General features: G+C 46.1%; 2 long non-coding RNA genes across 2 annotated transcripts; both read right to left on the bottom strand.

The window, feature by feature from the left end:
* Positions 1 to 774: 774 nt before the first annotated feature.
* On the bottom strand, positions 775 to 7,459 carry LOC142557597 (uncharacterized). Its single transcript, XR_012822791.1, has 5 exons — positions 7,299 to 7,459; positions 6,855 to 6,911; positions 5,230 to 5,964; positions 5,085 to 5,153; positions 775 to 950 (listed from the first exon to the last, which is right to left on the bottom strand). It is a non-coding gene; the product is annotated as an uncharacterized LOC142557597 (long non-coding RNA).
* Positions 7,460 to 13,657: 6,198 nt separating this feature from the next.
* On the bottom strand, positions 13,658 to 19,546 carry LOC142557596 (uncharacterized). Its single transcript, XR_012822790.1, has 4 exons — positions 18,842 to 19,546; positions 18,696 to 18,764; positions 18,415 to 18,617; positions 13,658 to 13,818 (listed from the first exon to the last, which is right to left on the bottom strand). It is a non-coding gene; the product is annotated as an uncharacterized LOC142557596 (long non-coding RNA).
* Positions 19,547 to 20,331: the final 785 nt, after the last annotated feature.

Genomic DNA, 20,331 nt, shown 5'->3' with positions numbered 1-20,331 from the left:
GTGCGGACGGTCAACATATATCTATACCAAGGTTGAACGAGCCACAAGAAAACGAATAGAGACTTGACGAAAATAAATGCAGCTCAGAAATTCGTTATCGATCGCCGGACTAGGGACAAATTATGACAGACGGAATATGAGCTTCTAGAACCCTGCTGTCGTTAATGATTGCATGTTTAATTTGAGTGTCAAGGTTGGCAAGCCCCAGAGAGAATTCAGAAAGCTTCTTTAAAGATTTATTAAGGGAGCAATCGAACTTTCTCCCTAGGGTTTAGGTAATACCAAACTTGCCATCCCCCCTCCCCCCTAAGATTTTTTGCAGTGTACTTTAACTTGCACAACCAACGCGGTTAGTCGGTTTGGTTTGCCCGATTACTTATAGAATTTTAAGTTTAATTCTTACACTGTTTGCCTTACGATAAATGCATTTCCTTTTAATGTGTTACTTGCCGAGGTATTTAAATAGATATGGCTAGAGTGCATCAAGCCTTGTATCGCATTTATTTTTGTGGAACAACAATATTGTGCTATTGTTGCCACTGGAGTAAAAATGTTGGAAGGGACCCAGTCAGGCATAGACAAGCATTTTTACTACTTGCATTTTCTTGCTTTCTTTTGTAGTATATTCATTTCCCAATTGAGAATAAAATGAATATACTTAACTAGAAAAGAAGACGAAATTGAAGTGAACTGAAGCAACAAGGCTTATTTTTAATCACTCGAGGTCAGCCGTAGTACAAATAAGTACGTGGCACTTACCCGTAGTATTGCAGGACGGTGAGAATTCTTGTCTGCCAGCAAGACCGAACCGTCAAGGGTTCACGGTCGGTCCGGGTGCGAGTTGTGCTCTAGGCCATCTCCCAAGGAGTACGTTGGGAGGATGGCAAACGTCGAGCATAGCGCCGGATATCCTTCCTACACGTGGGCCGCAACCGTAAGAGGTGAAGATCCTGAAAAAAATAAGGCATGGACATGGCAGCGTCACCAGCACTCGTATGGCAATTAAACTGTGCGCCGACATTCTGCAGCTAATGTTCGCCTGGGTTCGGCCTGCGCGCGTGGGACAAGGCGGAGTGGTTCGAGGAGGCTTGGTCTGTGCAGGAGCACAACGCCACAAGCTGCTTCCTGCCTCATATTTCGTCGGATTAACTGGTGCGACTCTGAACAGCTACAGTTGTGTACCACTCTGCACATATCGCGACGACGCAACCACCCCTCTGAACTGTAAAAGGCCGCACCGGCAACGCCACGGGGCATTGTAGCGCTGCCAGCATGCAGGTTCGTGCAAGTGAGGAGATGTACATCATCATCGTCATCAGCCTGGTTACGCCCACTGCAGGGCAAAGGCCTCTCCCATACTTCTCCAACAACCCCGGTCATGTACTAATTGTGGCCATGCCGTCCCTGCAAACTTCTTAATCTCATCCGCCCACCTAACTTTCTGCCGCCCCCTGCTACGCTTCCCTTCCCTTGGGATTCAGTTCGTAACCCTTAATAACCATCGGTTATCTTCCCTCCTCATTACATGTCCTGCCCATGCCCATTTCTTTTTCTTGATTTCAACTAAGATGTCATTAACTCGCGTTTGTTCCCTCACCCAATCTGCTCTTTTCTTATCCCTTAACGTTACACCTATCATTCTTTCCATAGCTCGTTGTGTCGTCCTCAATTTGAGTAGAACCCTTTTCGTAAGCCTCCAGGTTTCTGCTCCGTAGGTGAGTACTGGTAAGACACAGCTATTATATACTTTTCTCTTGAGGGATAACGGCAACCTGCTGTTCATGATTTGGGAATGCCTGCCAAACGCACCCCAGCCCATTCTTATTCTTCTGATTATTTCCGTCTCATGATCCGGATCCGCCGTCACCACCTGCCCTAAGTAGATGTATTCCCTTACGACTTCCAGTGCCTCGCTGCCTATTGTAATTTGCTGTTCTCTCCAGAGACTGTTAAGCTTTACTTTAGTTTTCTGCATATTAATTTTTAGACCCACTCTTCTGCTTTGCCTCTCCAGGTCAGTGAGCATGCATTGCAATTGGTCCCCTGAGTTACTAAGCAAGGCAATATCATCAGCGAATCGCAAGTTACTAAGGTATTCTCCATTAACTTTTATCCCCAATTCTTCCCAATCCAGGTCTCTGAATACCTCCTGTAAACACGCTGTGAATAGCATTGGAGATATCGTATCTCCCTGCCTGACGCCTTTCTTTATTGAGATTTTGTTGCTTGCTTTAAGGAGGACTACGGTGGCTGTGGAGCCGCTATAGATATCTTCCAGTATTTTTACATATGGCTCATCTACACCCCGATTCCGTAATGCCTCCATGACTGCTGAGGTTTCGATTGAATCAAACGCTTTCTCGTAATCAATGAAAGCTATATATAAGGGTTGGTTATATTCTGCACATTTCTCATTTGATTGATAGTGTGAATATGGTCTATTGTTGAGTAGCCCTTACGGAATCCTGCCTGGTCCTTTGGTTGACAGAAGTCTAAGGTGTTCCTGATTCTATTTGCAATTACCTTAGTAAATACTTTGTAGGCAACGGACAGTAAGCTGATCGGTCTATAATTTTTCAAGTCTTTGGCGTCCCTTTTCTTATGGATTAGGAGTATGTTAGCTCTTATGAATACATTCTTCCGCAAGCTGGATAGCCGAAAGTGGACGTGGAGGAGCCCGAACGGCGAGACTAGAAATGAAATAGACTTCATACTCTGCGCTAACCCTGGCATCATACAAGATGTGGACGTGCTCTGCAAGGTGCGCTGCAGTGACCACAGGATGGTAAGAACTCGAATTAGCCTAGACCTGAGGAGGGAATGGAAGAAACTGGTACATAAGAAGCCGATCAATGAGTTAGCGGTACGAGGGAAAATAGAGGAATTCCAGATCAAGCTACAGAACAGGTATTCGGCCTTAATTCAGGAAGAGGACCTTAGTGTTGAAGCAATGAACGACAATCTTGTGGGCATCATTAAAGAGTGTGCAATGGAAGTCGGTGGTAACTCCGTTTGGCAGGATACCAGCAAACTATCGCAGGAGACGAAAGATCTGATCATGAAACGCCAATCTATGAAAGCATCTAACCCTACAGCTAGAATAGAACTAGAAAACTTTCGAAGTTAATCAACAAGCGTAAGACAGCAGACATAAGGAAGTATAATATGGATAGAATTGAACATGCTCTCAGGAACGGAGGAAGCCTAAAAACAGTGAAGAAGAAACTAGGAATTGGCAAGAATCAGATGTATGCGTTAAGAGACAAAGCCGGCAATATCATTACTAATATGGATGAGATAGTTCAAGTGGCTGAGGAGTTCTATAGAGATTTATACAGTACCAGTGGCACCCACGACGATAATGGAAGAGAAAATAGTCTAGAGGAATTCGAAATCCCGAAGGTAACGCCGGAAGAAGTAAAGAAAGCCTTAGGAGATATGCAAAGGGGGAAGGCAGCTGGGGAGGATCAGGTATCAGCAGATTTGTTGAAGGATGGTGGACAGATTGTTTTAGAGAAACTGGCCACCCTGTATACACAATGCCTCATGGCCTCGAGGGTACCGGAATCTTGGACGGAGATGTACAGTGAACCGCAAAAGTTTACGGGACACGGTTTCCCTTGTCTGATTCCTCTACTGTTAAGGCATGACCTCTAATGTAATGAATCACTGTAGGTAGTGAAGGCTGAAACATTTCTTCCGAGGCTATGCGACCACGCTTCGCCGGAATTCAGCTTCGCAAATTCTGCGTGCCGTAAACGTTTTCGCTTGACGGTACGTAGGTGCATTTGCACGAGTACCTATAGTATTTTCCTACTTCTGGCGTGGACACTGATATTTGTCTTTGCGATTGTCACGACTGCATTAAGATGCCTACGCTTGGAGGAAACACTGAAACCATTCGAGGACCAGAAGTTAGATTCGGAAGGATCTCTTGCCGACATCAAGGACAAAAATAAGCGACTGGTAGATAGAGAAACCAAATTAAACTGTGATGACGAAAAAAATATTGATGCTTGCGAAATCCTGGTTGCTGGTGCGAATGGCGTATGATGAACACTTGGAAGAAGAATCGAGCACTAGGGAAAACTCTCATCAGGAGGTAAAATTTGATTGTCGACGGCATCCCCGAGGTGGAAGGAGAATCGAGTAAGCTACCGGAAAATGAACTTGCTGCGGCGTTTGTTGACAGCGGCAGGAACAATCACGTCGGGTAACGCCCAGATCAGCCTGCCGGTTTCAGACTAGCGAAAGTTGCAGCAACTAGGGTTCCGTGTTGTCTGCCGCGGAACGGCAGGAACGTTCCGCGAGCTCTTGGTCATTACACAGTTAAAAACTTGATCAGGTCGCGCTTGGCCAGGAAGCAGTAAGCATTGAACGCCTCCAGCGTTTATGCAAGCCAAGAAACAAGGCAAGAATGTGTTATAATTAGGCGCCTAAATTCACAGGGAAAACAAACTATGTGAAAAGAGGAAAAGGTATTTGAAAGAAAATTTAGTACGGACTAGTAGTTCAAGTCGTACCTTTCACGAAAGGTCAGAAAAGCTTGGAGCAACAAAAGAAATACACCGGAAGACGTAAGTGTCCATCGCGATCGATATACTATGCATGAGGAATCTGCGATACGTCTGGTGGGACCGAGACGATAAAGTGCCGTCGCAAAAAACTTATGCAGATCTAACGGACGCGTTTGAATCTGAAACGAATCTTTCTCAAGACGATTCATTGCGGGGTATTTGGGCAAAACACCGCCCACATTCTCACCCATTAGCGCGCGTCACAATGATAAATTTTGTAAAGTTGGAGTTGAGTGCATCTTCATTTTAGTTGTACCAATCACTTCGCCAGACCCCTTGTGGGTATGTGCCATAGCGTAGAGATCAACACGCAGCAGTCATCGACAAGGGCTTAAACTGGCGTTGGCACGACAGCTAACCCCCGCTTCATGGGCATCCGCCGTTCTGCACATGGGTCAATGTACCATCCACTAAAGACTCCTGCACTTATTAGACTTAGCGTACACGATTTAGCTTGCACTCGAGAACACAGCCGTCGTACTATTAGCGCCCGTACGTGGTATTTACCTGTAGTAGTCCAGGCCCACAAGACCGCACCGACGACGGAAGACTGTGTGCGGGGGTGCGATTGACGCTCTGGAAAATAGCGAGGACAGTAAGCACACACGCTGAAAAACGAACAGCAACAACGACAATGAAGCGGCACGCTTACCGTAGCTGCTGCCCGGCCCAGCTCCGACGAACACAGCAGGCGACGTCCGGCGTTGTGGTGCTGCGTAGAGCGGGTTAGTACATGATAGCTGGCGAGGCAGTTTCCGAATGACGCTTGCTACCCGTGAGTCCACATTTCGCTCGATAGCACTGACGCGCGCGGGCTACCTTGTCACGAAATAGTGGGGTCGGGTCGCAAGGCCATACGGATGGGTCCATGTCCCTGACGCAGTCATAAGAGGACGGCTATCAGCTAGCCTGCCTAGTGTGAGCTAAGCTGTGTGACCGCTAAACCTGAAGCTATACGCCGCCACCCCGCAACACGTGGCCCGTCCTCCTCGATTCCGGCACGGAGAAGACCCGTGTGGCCGCACGCCATGCCCGCGAAACCTCGGGCTTACAGCTAAGCAACAAAACTAACTTTACGTTATCTTGTGATGTAGCCATACATCCTAGTAAGTGCTAGCTAGTGCAACTGAACACACAGTTAACTTCTCTAAGGCATGCGCCACCCTCGCCAGCTAGACCATCTCGAAAAATGCACAAAGGAAATGCAAATGCCTTTTGAGCGTTTAGGACGCTCGATGCGAAGCTCGTAGAGGACGACGCTATCCGTGACGAGGGGTTGCCGCGTAGGTCCTGGGTTCGTGGCCACGCTGAGACTTGGATGTCCAGTTAACAGACGATGTGCAAACGTGCACAGACGTGGAACGATTGTTGCTCAAAAGCATCTGATCTGGAACGAAGGCAAGAAAATATTTGGAATTTTGAGCAGAAACCTGCGCTGCCAAGATTCGTTCAAAAACCACTATACAAATGCGAGGAATTCGCTTTCTGAGAATCTGCGGCTAAATTCTTTGCAGCTGACTTGCAACTAAAACTTATTCGACAAGAAAACTAAACAAGTACGATGGAGTACAAAATGTGTGCTTTAGTGGCCAGCAGAAGAAAAACATGTCGATACCAAGTAGAGTTCCTTAGTAAAATGCCTTTCAAACCTCGGACAGTTGTCAGCTATTAATGCCTTCAAGCTATGTATAATACGAGTCAAGAAAGCTATCTAAATTACAAGCTACACTTCCCGCTCCTAATCGGCATGGTTCAAGCAGTACACTTGGCTTAGAAAATAAAGAAATAAACAATTACGTAATGTTCAGTTTTTTGACACGTGGCCATGTTTTGTCTGAACACATGATGGCACAATACGCATGAAGCTAGCGGTCTTCACCCTTCAGTGGAGCAATTCCGCTGTAACAAAAGATCTTCCAACCAGCTTTGCTGAAACTTGCAACATTTAATCTTACCCGCACTGCAATCGCCACGAAAGTGACTAAGGTCGCTTACGTGAGCCTTTTGTAATGTCTATGTTGGCAACTTGCAATCAGCTGTAGAAAGCGTAACCGAAGTTGGCCACATGAGAGATTAAATTTAGAAATCGCGCAATATAGCGCCCGTGTAATAATTCCGGCATGTCGCTTTGACTACAGCAGTCTACTAATGTAAACTACTATTACCCGTATTGGTACACTACAACACAATAAAGCAAAGAAAAACGCCTTTGACGTAAAAAGAAATTGACCATGTTTTTGATTACAAGAAGAATTTATAATAAGGTTAATTCCCCACCTTTTGGCAACTCTGCCTCGAATGTCCTCCTCGCTCACCGCCATCAAAAACGGTCACCTGGAAAGCGAAAACAGAGTGCTTATTTATTTACAACATACTGCAGACCCCAAATGGATCCTAGCAGGTGGGGCAAAACAAAACGGCAACAACAACTACAAACGCACCGCAGATTACATTGCAGTGAACAGAACATATGAAGAATGACACACAGCAGGTACAGTAAACAAATCCGCAACTGTCAAGCGATTTTGTAAAAGGCATCTATACTGGTAAGCAGATCAGTAGGGAGGAGAGAGTTAATCTGCACGGAAAGAAAGAGCATTTAAAAAGTTCACTCTAGCCTTGGTACGGTGTTCGGTATTCCGCGTGATGCTTTCTTGCTAGGCGTAATTGTTAACCCCTCAAGGATAGAGCAGATGTACGATTAGTCTGCTCGATACTCACCAGTAGTGGCGGGCGAGGAGTGTGGTTCCAACTGCCAGCAGGACGCCATGGGTGAGGGAATGTAAATTAAACAGCGTTGGCCCCAGTACGAGTGGTGCTCTAGGCAATCTCCCGAGGGGGACGTTGGGAGGATGGCAAACGTGGAGCAGCACAGCGGATGACCTAACTAGTGGGCCTCAATCGAAAGCAGACGTGGGGATCCTGCAAGGACAATATCCTAACTGAGAATGTTCACTAGAGCATCCGAAAGCTTACTAAAAAAAAATATTTACCACGCTCTTAAAAAAAAGCATGGATGAAATTTCGCGACACCTGTTGAGTTTGGAGAAGGGCAGCGGAGTTATCAATATTGCAAATGAAGCAAACAGAAAGGTACGGAACAAAAGCTGTAAGCAGTACGAATATTTCTCGACGTAAGAAAGGCCTTCGATTCAGTCGAACAGTAAGTAATTAGCAGTACGTTTTCTTACAGGATTAGTGGGTGCGGGCTGAGTTTAATTGGAGCCTATCGTCTATACTCACGGGTGCATCAACCACCAAGCTAATGTGAGCTACTAAAGGTATACGACAAGGATATTTTAGCGTCGCTACCATTTTTGCTTTATAGGTTAATATCGCTACAATTACACCAACAGGAAAAAGAAAGGTTTTGTACGCGGATGATAGTTGTTTTTATGGTGCCGATTTAAGAGATATAAGCAAGCAGGTGGCTAAGAGAGTTGCCAAAGTTGCCAGATGTGAACGAGGTTCAATACGACATCAATTATATTTATCAATTTATCACATAGAGCGGAAAAACAGAATATTGACGTTTTTCATGACTATCTTCAATTAACATGTTAAAAGTTTAAACGTGAAGCTGTCCCGCATAACACGTGCTATAAGAAGGATGAGACTAAATACCAGCGAGAATCAGGTCAAGTCCATCTTCGATACGGTGACAGATGCAGTACTATATTGGCATATGTGGCACAACTTCTAGTGCTAAAATTAGAAGGCGAGCGACGTAAAAAATTTTCATTCGCTTCAATGTTGCCGCACAACGGGCTACTAGGGATTCTTGTGATTGGTACAAATTGCCATATGCAAAACAACCACACGTGCTTCAGGACGACATTAATACCGAAGTTAAGAGATCCACGAAAACTTGAAAATCGAAGCGCACATCCTGGCAGACAGCGTTAACCTCTAACAGAGGAACTTATTTTAAAATGCCGCCATCACAAGCCATCGCAGCCGAGGGCGACGAGGCCACTGTTGCAGTTTTTAAGGGGTGCAGAATTGGACAAGCGGCTGTAGCATGTTCATAGTGCTGCAACTGCTACTGTGCAGTGACAGTATGCGGCGACAGTGACCAAGTGATTGTATGTCTGTGCTCCTTTCTTTATCTGTACTCTTATCACTACCTCCCCTCTTTCCCCAGCGTAGGGTAGCAAACCCGATTTTCTCCTCCGCTGAACCACCGTGCCTTTCCCCTCTCATCTGTCTCTTTGAGCCCCGCTATCTCTAATGTTTGTAATATAGCAAGCAAAGTCCCAGAGACATTTCAGCAAGCTACTTTAGAGACTTCGGTTGAGGGACCATTTCTTATTGTTTCCCCTGGGTTTGTTGTTTCCCCTGGGCTGCTCACATCTGCTATTCTTTCAGGCCGCACTGTCATGGGGCGTCCTTTCCTGGCTTCCTGGCTCTTTTCCTACGAGCTTCGTTGGTCCACCGCTGCTTATGCCGTTCCTGCCGCAATCCCCGCCGTGTTTGGACGCAACTGCTCCCTGTGTCTGGCAACGCGGATTGGGAACTTATACCGGCGACGCAAGCGCATCAAAGTATAAATGGGAGCCAGCCACCAGCATCGTCGGGCACGACACCGCTGTAACCATGCGCTGCTCACATCTGCTATCCTTCCAGGTCAGTTACTTGAACCGTGCCGCATGTGCCAAAACTAGCAATTGCTGTCTTATTGCGGTGTCGTGCTCATTGGAGTTGTCTAGCGTTAAAAAGCTGATATTGACTTGTTTGCAGTGTGTATCTTCTTCCCTCGTTAACTTGCTTCTCATGTTATCGGGTGATGTTGAGTCGAACCCTGGCCCAATGAGCAAGACTGAGTCCGCTGCTTTCGAATCCGCCCTGGAGGCAATTGAAAACTTGGAATCTGGGTTGAAGTCAGTTCTGCTTGAATTTAAGGGCATCAAGGAAGAACAAGCCGCTACTAATGATGAAATCAAAAAACTTTTGGCGAGAGTCGCTGCACTTGAAGCTATAGTGGAACCGTAACTGCTACCACTGAAGCGGTTCCCCCTCAGAATACCCTGCAAGATATTTCAAGCCAGCTACAGCGAATAACACAGATGTGACGATGCAGAAAATAGATTAGGACGATCAAACTTATTTTTCGGGATCGAGGATGACGAAGAAGAAGATTGGACCACGTCTGAAGAAAAGATTAAGAAGTTTTGCGAAGAAAAACTCGAACTGCCCACAACCAGTATGCAGTACGAACGGGTTCGTCGCCTAGGAAAATATTCTACTGAAAAAAAAACTGCCCATAATCGCAAAACTGTTCATTCAAGGACAAGCAAAGTATCCTGTCTGCAGCACGTAAACTTCGGGGGACAACATTTTCAATTGGTGAAGACTTCGCGCTATCAACACGTGTGGCTAGAAGAAAGCTGGTAGCTTTTGACAAGCCACTTGAAAAGCCTTTTAAGTTTGTGCTCGACAAGCTCTATATAGACAAACAAGTATACGTCTACGACACCGCTAGCGACTCAGTAATACAATCTACCAGATAGCTAGACACAAGCCCAAGCTCGCGAAATAATCAGCTGCCTTTCTTGCCGCAAGCCGCCCTCTCGCTCTCAGTGGCCTACACTAACATCCGAAGTTTGCTACCTAAACGCGATACACTTTGTGGTTTTTTAGACGATAGTGACTGACATAATAGTACTAACTGAGACATGGTTGAATCCAGATATCGACGACAATGAGATCCTGCCAACAAATAATTTTTACAAAATTTATAGAAACGACCGCATCGATAGGCGCGGTGGGGGTGTACTCATCGCCATTAAAAAACCATTCATATTTTATCGATTCAGGGTCATCTCTCGAGATTGTGTGGGCTGCTTTTTATGTGTCCTCCAGTGCTGTACTTATTGGCGCCTGTTACCGGGCCCCAGATTGCAACCATTCCTTTTTGAATGACTTGCGGGACAGTGTCACTAAAGCGCTCCAGCTGTGTCCATCCAACCACGTTTATCTTGGTGATTTCAATTTTCCGCTTATTGACTGGGAACATGTCATCTTCATGTCACGCGTCTCTGGAACTAATCAATCTAACGTTAGATTTTAACCTGTTCCAAATAGTGAAGGCCCCTACACGCACTTCCAATATCTTGGACTTGGTTTTCACAAACGCTCCTGACACAATTACTTCCATTTCAAATATGAGCGGCTTTAGTGATCATAACCTCATCGAACTAGCTGTTAGCATCCCGAAGCCCGTGTCTGGCACAACAACTAAACAAATTCGCGATTATAACACAGCAAATTACGATGAGATTAACTCCCAACTAGAAGAATTTTTTTGCCTAGTGCTACTACCTTCATTTCATTGTCGATCCGTAAACGACAACTGGGTGCTCTTCAGGGACAAATTAACAGCATTAGTAGACCGTTACGTCCCGATAATCTCCATAACTAACGACAAATTCAGCCCTTGGTTCAACAAGTCTCTTCGCAAACTAAGGAACAGAAAGAAGCGTTCTTATAACAGGGCTAAACGCGTGCGCACTGCTGAGGCTTGGAAGATATACAAAGTCAGTTTAAACAATTACTGCTCAGCGATATCTTCCGCCAAAGATAAATATTACTCCCAAGACCTACCATCGCTGCTAACTTCCAATCCTAAAAAATTTTGACAAACCATATCTCCGACAAGGGATACTAACACCATAACTTTGCACGGAACAGAAAACAGACCTATTTCTAGCGCCGATTGCCCCACCGTATTCAACACGTTTTTTTCATCTGTTTTCACTCAGGAGGACCTTTCCAATGTTCCAACTTTTCCTGAACTTGATGCCGCATACATGGAACCAATCGACATCACTGTTGAAGGCGTTAAATTACTCATTAGTGACCTCAAAATATCTACTTCCGCCGGTATTGACAACATTAATTCTAAGATTTTAAAAAACACCATCGCTGCCTCAAGCAAGATCTTATGCCATATTTTTCAACAATCTCTAGCATCTGGAAAGTTACCCACCGATTGGTTAATAGGAAAAATAATACCAATTCACAAATCTGGAGATGTTCATACACCTGACAACTATCGGCCCATATCTTTAACCTGCATATGTTGCAAAATGCTCGAGCACATAATCACTTCCCACGTCTACAGCCACCTAGAAGCTCACAATTTCTTTTTTTCGAATCAGCATGGTTTTAGGAAGGGATTTTCTTGTGACACGCAATTGTTCGAACTAACGACTGACTTTCACTTTAACATGGACTGCAACCTTCAAACTGACTATCTTCCTTGACTTTTCTAAAGCTTTTGACCGAGTGCCCCACTGTCGCCTAATTTCTAAATTATCTGCCCTACGACTCGACTCTAACATTATCCTGGATTCGTAATTTTCTTTCTTTTCGAGAACAGTTTACTGTTAACAATTTCTCTTCCCCGCCTTCTGTTAGCTCTGGTGTGCCACAAGGCAGCGTCCTCGGCCCCTTAATCTACATTAACGACTTGCCCAACCAGATTACTTCGTGCATGCGCCTTTTTGCCGATGACTGCATAATCTACCGTCCTATTCACACGACTGACGATCACTTGAAACTTCAAGCAGATCTTAACCTTATTGCTAACTGGTTTAACAAATCGCTCATGACACTAAACTTTACAAAGTGAGAGGTGATGTGCTTCAGTCGAAAATGCGTGAATTCTAAATTTTCGTTATCTTAATAACACTATGCTTTCCCACACTTCATCATATAAGTACCTTGGAGTTCTTACAGAGAATCTTTCATGGGCCCCACACATCACTTCTACATGCGCCAAAGCATCACGTTCTCTTGGCTATCCACGACGGAATTTGCGGAATGCCCCGCCAAACATTCGAAAACTCGCTTTCCAAACATTCATTTTGCCACAGTTAGAATTCGCCTCCCCAATTTGGTCCCCTCATCAAAATTACCTAATAAATATGACGGAAATGATACAAAACAGCAGCCCGGTTCATATTCCGTAAGTACAGTATAAACTCGAGAATTACACAAATTAAACTAGACCTACTGTTGCCGCCATTAGATATCCGCCGCAACATCGCTCTTCTGTGCTTATTCCACAAACATATTTAACTAATAAACGAACCCGGTTGCAACTACAAATACCCCACTTTTTCACGCAGATTACATAATCAGTTCAGTTTCAAGCGCATATACGGTAAAACAAATTCATTTAATTCATCGGCACTACCACGTGCCATCCGTCTCTGGAATGACCTCCCTGATAACATAGCCTCCATATCTAATCCCGACACGTTCCGCTCTCAGTTACTCATGCTTTTCGCATTTAATGCCGTTCACGAGTGACCAATCTAGTGTATGTTATCGTGCATTTTTGCCATGTTGTATATCATTTTCATAAACGGTATCTGTAACAAGTGTTCGTGTGCCTTCAGATATTGCTTTGTATTCCTAGTGCCTTCAATATTGTGTAACACGGTAATCTTTTTATAGCACTCTTCCTGTTGGGAATTTGTACTTTTTATACACTTTACTGTTTAATATGCCCCCCTTATTTTATGCCCTGCCATAGGGCCTGTAAGGTTCTTTTGAATAAATAAAGATTGGCTTTATTTCCTTGCTTTTTAGATACCAAGTTTTCTTTTTCCTGGGTTATCCAAATTTACGCAATTCACAGTTAGGCAAGAAAAACCTAATTCCTTAAAGAACGTCAAGCGTTGTTTAGTCATGTGATGTCTTGAATTACAAATACCAGAAAGTAAATGCACTTCATGCCTGTTTATGAATTGCTAGTCCAGATAGGTGAAGTTAAGTGAAATATTTTTTTTTATGCACTTGATGAAGTTTTCTTTCAGTGACAATGGTATGTTACAGTTGCTCGAGTTTGCAAGATATTGAGGAAACTGACCTAGTCAGGTACCGACAAGCATTTGTATTCCCTGGTTTTCCTCGTATTCTATTTCCTTTGTCGTGTACTTGTCCGAGCGATGAAACAAACTTATGTAACGAAAGGGAAGGCGACTCGAACTGAAGCAATATATAGGCTTGTTTTTCGTCCACTCGAGGACACAGCGGTAGTACGAGTCGCCTGTGCGTGGTACTTGCCCGTAGCAAAGCAGGGCGATGAGCAATCTCCTCTGCCAGCGAGGCCGCACCGGCGAAGGGGAAGGTGAGTCACGGTACGAGCGGTGCTCTAGGCCATCTCCTGATGGGGACGTTGGGAGGATGGCAAACGTGGAGCAGCGCGCTGGATATCCATCTTACACGTGGGCTGCAATCGAAAGCAGAGGTCAAGATTCTGGAAAAATAATGCATGGCTGCAGTGAGGCTAAGTGCTGGGGGAGTTGGCATGTACCTAACGAGGAATGAACTTAGTTAACCAGGCGCATACACAGCAAAGAAGAGCACAGGACGATGCTCGCTTTATTATCAAGCGACTCAACCAGCATAGTCCTGTGTTGGAATGCATCATGTAACCGCACAAAAACAAGGGACAAAGAAAGAACACACAAGACAGGCGCGGAACTTCAACAAAGGTTTACTCCGGGAAATCCCACATTTATACCGGCAACATAATCACACTTGCTAATCATCAGACAGCCATCACTGGACGTTGGCATGCGGGCGTGAGTGCCACAAATTTGCTTGTAAATATTTGAACTCTTTATCGCTCAATGACACTGAAGAGCTGCTTACGCAGCTGCCAGATTGCATTTTTATATTATTATTATTTATTATATTATATTATTATTATATTATATATTATATGTATTATTATATTATCTTATTTACGTATGGCTCTACTTATTTGCACTATGTACGCATCTTAATCGCTGGTTTAGTCGCTCGTTCAATAAGGCATGGGCATGGCACTGCTACCAGCACGCACCTCGTAATGAACTAGTTATACGTTTTGTAGCTGATGTTCGCGCCAGATCATTCTGCGCGCTTGGAACAAGCGGTGCGGTGCGACTGGTTGCGCAAGAGCACATGGCCACGTGCTGCTCCCTGCCACACCTTTCGTCGGATTAAGCGGTATGACTCTGAACGGCTACCTGTGTGGACCACTCTGCACGTATCGAACTCCCCCCCACTCCCCCCCCCCCACCGCAAGCATACCTCCTAACTTGAAAATGCCGCACCGTCAACGCCGTGATGACCGGGCATGGCAGCGCTACCTGCACTCGTCGCAAGCTAACCCCCGTCGCCTACATTGTGCAGGTGGGTAAACGTGGCACGTGCACTAGAACAAGCAATAGCTTTTTACCAGCGCTGCCTTTCCCACGATCATTACGTGTGATCGACACGGTGTACATCAGCGCATTTCTGATGCAAGGGTACATTGAAACCAACCCAGGACTAGACCTTAAACTGATCGCTAAGGAGCTTGAGGAAACTGCTGTCGATATCAAGGACTAAGGAAAATAGATTGGTTGATTAAAAGAATTGAACTTGTTAAAGTTGCAAAGAAAATGTGATGCTTGCGAAATCTAGGTTACCAGTATGAATGGAATGATTCAAACAATAGAATCGACAATGTAGAAAATGTCAGGCTGCCAAATGATATCGTCTATGGCAGATGGCGTCTATGGCAAACGAGTACGGAAGTAGAAGATACCGTTGCTACGGGGATTATTGACAGCTGGAAGCCCAGTCACGTGGAATGCTGCGGAAGCAGCCGAGCCATTCCCGACAAACGCAAGCGCGAGTTGCAGCGCCTAACTTTCCGTCATCTCGGCCTCTAAGTGGCAGTAGTGACACGAGCTCTTTAGCATCGAAGTAAAGCAAGACGTGCTCGCCTAGAAACGGTCACTGTTGAACCCATCCGCGGTTAATGCAAGGCAAGACGAAAAGCAAAGCAAGCCGTGTTATATATAAGCTCCCAAATTCACGACAAAGAATATTTCAGTGAGGTCACAAATGGAAAAATACGGATATGCTTTATCGAGAAAGACTACACGAAAAGCACGATAACAGAAAGCTTGGAACGGGACTAAAGAATCCGTAACAGACATGAGAAAGTGTCGCTCGCGTTCGACAAGCCACGCAACAGAAATCGGCCATACGTGTCTGCAGCGACCGAAACATTAAAGTGCCGTTGCAGACGAATGCGGAGTCGTCGAACATGTTGCAATTTCTGTGAAATGAGGCTTTCTTGAAGTTGGTCACAACGGTGTGTTTGACGGAAAGAAAACAGGCGCGGGCACGTCCTCTGGCGTGATTAGCAGTGATACACGATGCGACATCTTAAAGAGACTTGTATTTGTTCGCGTCTGATATTAATTGTCCCCGCTGCTTCCTAGGAAGGGTCCCATTATGTGCCATTGCAACAACACACTTCTTGGCCGATCCCCGCTGAGGCTATGTGCCGCAGTATGGAAATCTATTGTAAAATATCAAATCACTCGAACACGATGAGCAAGATAACGGGTCCTTGTCGCCAGCACGTGCTACTTTAATGAAACGTTCATATTCGAAGCAGCACCGGTCTATCGTTTTAAAAAATGATGCCGCGAACCAGCACACTACCTGCCCGCCCACAAGGAAGGTTAACCATCAAAGAAGCAGCAGAGAAAGAAACGACGATGGAGCAGCGGTTCGGTCAACGAGAGCGTGAAAAAAAACCATATTTAAACATCGGGATTGTTCATTGACAAGCAAGAAGCCATTGTTACTCTACTAGAAATGAGGCAAGTATATGGTAACAAACATAAAAGCGCTTCGCTCCCAGATCACGTAGCTCATCAACGCAGTGAACAGACAGAAGTTGCACACAACGCATGAGAAGAAGGGAAAGTGTCAACAGCGACAACGAACAAAGCAATTTATAACAAAAAATTCTGCCGAAGCTGAACTTCATTGAATAATAGAGTACGACATGAAAATAACGATGATCTTGCCTACACTAGAGTTCAGAATTCGAGAGGCCATACAGTTGGATTTCAACAACAGAACAACAACGCAGGCGGCATCACCAAATACAGAACAAGACAGCAAGGGAACTACATAAACTACCGAATCCGGAAATGACAGTTTGGCGGAAGAGAATCGCGTCTGGGCTCAGTACGAGTGAGCAGTTCACCTCAGACCTAACACGAGCAAGGGACAAAAGTTTATTAGCACCTTTAATCGGAAAGGCAGCGTATGCTATGGAAGGGCTACAGTGCTTGATCTGTAGATGAAAATTATGAAGCGATGAATGTAACTAAGAACAACGTTCGGAAATCGTGAACAGTCAGTGGAGCTTCGCATCAGCATGCTATGCAGCTTAGATAAAGTAAGGTCGGCGGAAGAAACGCACGTCAGCACATTGGCACTGAAATCACTGAAAGTGGAGACTAACTTGAGATCGACACTTTCAGGCGATGTTGACAGCGTTTAAGAAAGCAATTCCACCGAAGTTATCAGTGCAGTTCAGGTCAAAAGAAGCAATGAAAAACTACTCATCCATGGAAGCTAGCGCACAAGGCAACAGGACAATGCGAGGAAAATCTGGACAGGCTGAAGTCATTTCCGCGATAGCAAATACCTAGTAAGGAAGAAACGCACCGTGAACAGGAGAGGATAGTTGCGAAGTCAAGGCATAACAGCAGACAGCTTCGAAATTACAGGTTTTATAGCTCAGAAACAGAAGCTGCCTGTACTGGACGCCGAACCACGCAACTGAGGACTGTCGTGTGAATATTCCAATGACGAAAAAAAGCCATTCTCACTGAGAACACAGCATATTTCAGACGCGCCCGGCCCAAACACATTGTACGTATTTGTAGAGCAAGAGTGAAATGCAAGCAGTGCAAACGAGGACATGCTGTATTAGTGTGCTGAACGGTGGGCCACGAAAAGGCAGGGCAGGTCCCGACAAAACTAACAGAAGCGACGACGGATACTCTACATGCAGCTCTAAATGTAAACCACAATTGTGCGCTTTTGCAGGCAGCTGTAGCATGTACAGGGGAAAGAAGTTGGCAGACAGTGCGGATTGTTTGATAGTGGAAGCCAGCGGACATTTATTGAAGCTGCATTAGCAAAATAGGTGCGAAAATGTTACGACAGGAAAGGCTGACGATTGGTTAGTTCGGATGAGACGACAAGTGATAACGTTGTCCAAGGAACTAACAGCGCGAGAAAACAAATCAGCATGGGTAATCAAAGAACTACAAGTCGACGCCATATCTTAGTTATCTACCTGCTTCAAATAAGACATTCAACGAGACAATGAAACAACTAAAGCTACAAGTGGCGGATTACAGAACTGAGACGACTGCAACTGATGTCGTAGGACTTCTCAACTCAGATTATAGGTAGTTCACTGGCAGAGCACAAACTAAAGCAGACTGATGGCAGTCTAGACAATACAGAACCAGACTGATGGTAGTCTAGACAATACTGGTTCGGTACTGCAAGGTCCATCGGAGCAAACCAAAACAATTAAATCAAGCACAAAATTAAGCAGCAATGGTTCTGAAGGTTGAAGCTGGGGAAACAATTCAGCAAGAACTAAACGTTGTGGAGCATGGAATCAATGGGAACAATAAAACAGTTTCAATACTATGGAAGCTGAAGTTGAATCCGCAAGTAAAATAGCAGAGAAACGGTCGCTATCAAGTCAACTTGCCATGGAATTGCGTAATTTTATTTTTTTTGTATGCTATGGCGTTCAGTATGAGCTACGGCATGAAAAGAACTGGAAAAGCGGCTACGCGTTGCAGCTCCTACTAAGCGCGTTCATGCCTGCAATAGTCCCACCTGCTCTGCTCCCAGTCGACAGCTGCAGTGTTTAGGGTAACAGTAACAACAATATTAACTGAATAATAATAATAATAATAGGACACAGCCATAGTACAAATTGCGTTTAAGCGAAATTTACCAGTAGTAGCAGACGAAGTCCACCGTGCCAGCAGGACGCCATGGACGTGGTGGAAATGCAAAGGAGCCAACGCGGTCAGCCACGGTAAGTGGTGCTCAAGGCCATCTCCGGTGGGGGACGTTGGGAGGATGGCAAACGTGGAGCAGCACACTGGATATCCTTTCCACTCGCGGTCCGCAATCTCGAAAGCGGACCTCGGGATCCTGAAACGACAACGAAGCTTTTTTTAAGCACTCGAGAACACAGCCGTGGTACTACTAGAGTCTGTACGTGGTACTTACCCGTAGTAGGCCAGGCCCACAAGACCGCACCGACGAAGGAACACGGCGTGCGGCGGTGCGAGTGACGCTCTGGAAAATAGCGAGGACAGTAAGCACACACGCTGTAAAAACGAGCAGCAGCAACGGCAATGAAACGGGCCGCTTACCGTAGCTGATGCCCGGCCCGGCTCCGACGAACACAGCAGGCGACGTCCGGCGTAGAGCTGCTGCGTAGAGCGGGTTAGTACATGATAGCTGGCGAGGCAGTTTCCGAATGACGCTTGCTTCCGTGAGTCCACATTTCGCCAGATTTCGCAAGGTAGCCCGCGCACTCCCGCACGCGGGCTACCTTGTCACGAAATAGTGGGGTCGGGTCGCAAGGCCATACGGATGGGTCCATGTCCCTGACGCAGTCATAAGAGGACGGCTATCAGCTAGCCTGCCTAGTGTGAGCTAAGCTGTGTGACCGCTAAACCTGAAGCTATACGCCGCCACCCCGCAACACGTGGCCCGTCCTCCTCGATTCCGGCACGGAGAAGACCCGTGTGGCCGCAAGCCTTGCCCGCGAAACCTCGGGCTTACAGCTAAGCAACAAAACTAACTTTACGTTATTTTGTGATGTAGCCATACATCCTAGTAAGCGCTAGCTAGTGCAACTGAACACACAGTTAACTTCTCTAAGGCATGCGCCACCCTCGCCAGCTAGACCTCGAAAAATGCAAAAAGCAAATGCAAATGCCTTTTGAGCGTTTAGGACGCTCGATGCGAAGCTCGTAGAGGACGACGCTATCCGTGACGAGGGGTTCCCGCGCAGGTCCCGGGTTAGTGGCCACGCTCAGAGTTCATCCACAGTTCAATAGTCCAGGCGCCATGGGGGGTGGGAACGCGCACAAACAAAAAACGAGGACTCGGCAGGAACGACTCGCGACTTGTACGCTGCGCCGGCTCGACCGGAGTGTCGTTGGCGTATAGTAACGTAGTTAAATGCCGGCTGGCCGTCACTTACACTCCGGGAGCTCGAAAGAGGGGCCAGGAATTGCCGAGGCGGCAGGCGGGTTGGAGAAAAAGTCTCTCGAGGCGTGCCTCACGTTTTGCAGGCTCGGGGCATGAAGCCAGTGCTTCCAGAGACGGCCGAAGGCGGGAACACGCGCAGCGTGCAACTTGGACAAGCGCTGCCACTGTTAGGGCGCAATTTAGACCAGGAGGACCTCGAAGTACGGTGCGACGCAGAAGGCAGCCGATAAGTCACGCCGAAGCGGATTGAAAAAGCAAAATGGCGGCCCAAGCCATCGGATGCTCGCTATATGCCCAAGAAGCCCACGACGCTAAGCTCTTTGGCGCATGCGTTGATACGCCCGGGCATTTCTTCTCTTCTCGCATTGGTCTAATGTGGAACTACGTCACCGGCTCGCTAGCCGCCGCGCCGCTGTTATCACCGTGATCGGCGCCAGTGGGGATGGTAAAAAAACAAAGGAATAAAAAAAAAAGTCGCCGCCTGCCTACAGTTGCCGAACTCGTAATGTTCTAGAAGCTTCCACATGGTTCCACTGCGTTCTTGTGCATGCAATGGCGTTAACGCTGTCGCCGTAGTTTTATAGATGTTACAACCCGCCGGCGGAACCTTCGCGGTTCCGTAGCCGCCTTCGCATTCGCGTTG

Source organism: Dermacentor variabilis, chromosome 9 (assembly GCF_050947875.1).
Source record: "Dermacentor variabilis isolate Ectoservices chromosome 9, ASM5094787v1, whole genome shotgun sequence".
Classification (NCBI taxonomy): domain Eukaryota; kingdom Metazoa; phylum Arthropoda; class Arachnida; order Ixodida; family Ixodidae; genus Dermacentor; species Dermacentor variabilis.
Note: the sequence above shows the minus strand (reverse complement) of the source record. Positions and strands in the feature narration are given on the sequence as shown.